This window comes from Pygoscelis adeliae, unplaced genomic scaffold (assembly GCF_000699105.1).
Source record: "Pygoscelis adeliae isolate BGI_AS28 unplaced genomic scaffold, ASM69910v1 Scaffold161, whole genome shotgun sequence".
NCBI classification, from domain to species: Eukaryota; Metazoa; Chordata; class Aves; order Sphenisciformes; family Spheniscidae; genus Pygoscelis; species Pygoscelis adeliae.
Window position 1 is genome coordinate 318,019 of NW_008824061.1, and position 2,187 is coordinate 320,205.

At 50.4% G+C, this 2,187-nt stretch overlaps 1 pseudogene; it reads left to right on the forward strand.

The window, feature by feature from the left end:
• The window catches only part of LOC103925392, a 31,530-nt pseudogene that overhangs the window by 26,663 nt on the left and 2,680 nt on the right, over positions 1-2,187 (forward strand).

Sequence of the window (2,187 nt, forward strand, 5' to 3'; positions counted from 1 at the left end):
GCTCCTCCGGGAAACAAACAGCCCCGGGGCCGGGGTTTTCTGGAACCCGACTCGGCTTTAAAAAAGGTTGCGAGGTCGGAAGCCGGCTCGCTTCGTGAAAGGTAAAAAGTCTCCCTCCGTATTCCAGAGCCGAATTGTATTATATATTATATGTATAATATTATATAAAATATATTATAATGTACGTATTAATGGCCAGCATACCATCATGCAGAAATGAACCAGTGGGCCCAGCCAGGCGTTTCAGTGGGGATGCTCCCAGGTGCCGGGGCTCAGCTGGGGCCGCTTCCCTGCGGCTGCATGGGTGCATCGCAGGGCGAGTGTGCCGCAGTGGCGCGCAGGCAGCTGGGGCACGCATCTTCATAGCCACGTCTCTTGAACACTACTATCGTTGCCCACTTGAGAGCCAAGATTTTGGCACAAACCAGAACACTGAGCTGAGGGGGTTTTTTTGCTTTTTTGGTTTTTGGTTTTTTTTTTGTTTAAAAAGTGGTTTTCACTCCTGTGGGCGATATCTGGTTATAGTGGGCTGGGTCGGAAAGAAAAGGGAATTGCTGTTTGCAGCTCACTGTTGCTGGAGAGAGCAGGAACGAAATGCTGGGTGTTACCTTACAGACGTTGCTCCCCAGGGAACCAGACCACGTCCCCCCCCAGCCCAGGGGGAAACGGTACCAGCAGCCGTGCCCACAGCACTGTCCTCAGTTACGAAGATGCTACACTGTGGCCGCTGTCTTCTATCAACTGCATCATTGTGGCCTTTGTCTTTTCCAAGGGAAAGCCCTTCCGGAAGCCCATCTACACCAACCGTGAGTAGAGCTGGAGTAATGTGTTCTACAGGCTCTCATTCCTGCCCCAAAATAACCCTGGCAGGGGAGGCTGCTAGGGAAGGGATGCTGTGGATTTTTCTGTACCCACACCAGTGGCTGGCATGTAAAATAATTGTTGGTGTATGTGAGCTCCTACTTCTCCATTTCTAAAAAAGCTCAGTGAGCACTGCTTATGTTAGCTTCTTCCTGGATATAAGAAGAAGCAGAGCTGAAAAAGGAGACTGCATCTTGTTTTGGAAAATGTGTGCTTTCCAGAAGATGATGGGCTGGATTTAGAACCGAACTGTGTATTATTGTGAATGCAGAGAGCATATGAGGATCAGATGTATTTGTTTCGAACTACACACATCAAAAAGAGTTCCTCTGAGATTCGCACTTACCTTGCCTGACTTCCATTCCTAGAGATGAGAGAGAAAAGCCCAAGATAATATCACTGTTAAAATCCTCTAACAATAACCTTTCTTTTTTGTTTGAGTTTTGCCGAGATGATTTAGCCCTTCTAGCCATCGGTTGACTGACAGCTGCAATTGCAGCTCATGGTTGAGAGGACGGGACTTGGCTTAATCTTAGCGGAGTTGATTCTGTTAGGTATTTTGTTAAAAGGCAGGTTCCAAACCCATTCCGCAGAGCATTGATCACCTGCAGAAGACAGGTGAGACCAGAAAGAAGCTGCCTTGCAAGCAGTCCTCAGGGACAGAGGGCTCTGTCAACTGAGAAATCTGCACATGCTTCTCTGTGTTTTATCCCTGTTTGGGGACAATCCCTAGGAGGAAGCAAAGGGCAATTCCCTTGCTTTTGCCACCCACTCAGCCCTGTCCCCTCTCCTCCCTGGCAGTGAGAAGGTTGCTAGGAGGCTGTTGGGAGCTGTTGACCCAATTTACCAGCTAGTTTTAAGATGCTCAGCTCCTGGTAATTGCCAGGAGTTTGGCACCTCCAGATGTCTCTGCCATTTGCCATCGCTCTGTGGCCTCCTGCTCCTTTGAAAGAGGACGCAAAGCCAGACAAACTCTTCCTGTGGAAGGCACAGGTATAGCCCACCTTTGCACCTTGTCGGTCGCAGAAGCACCTGGCCCTCCCTGGGAGGGCAGCCCATGAGAACAAGCAGCCTCCTCTGCTGCCTGTGGTCCAGGCATGTGGCTGAGCACGTGGAGGAGCTCAGCTGGGGAAGGGATGCTGGTGTGGCTCAGAGCAGTGCCCTTTTGAGGCAGTTTTCTGTGGTTGTATAAGAATCAGAACGTGCCAAATCACTTGTGCCAGAAAAACCAGTGTAGGTGGTGAGCTTTGCAACAGGCTGCTGGGGGGTAGCTCCTCTAGTTTCAATTCCACAGCTCTTCTTTTGGGGGGGCGGGGGGGGGGGGGG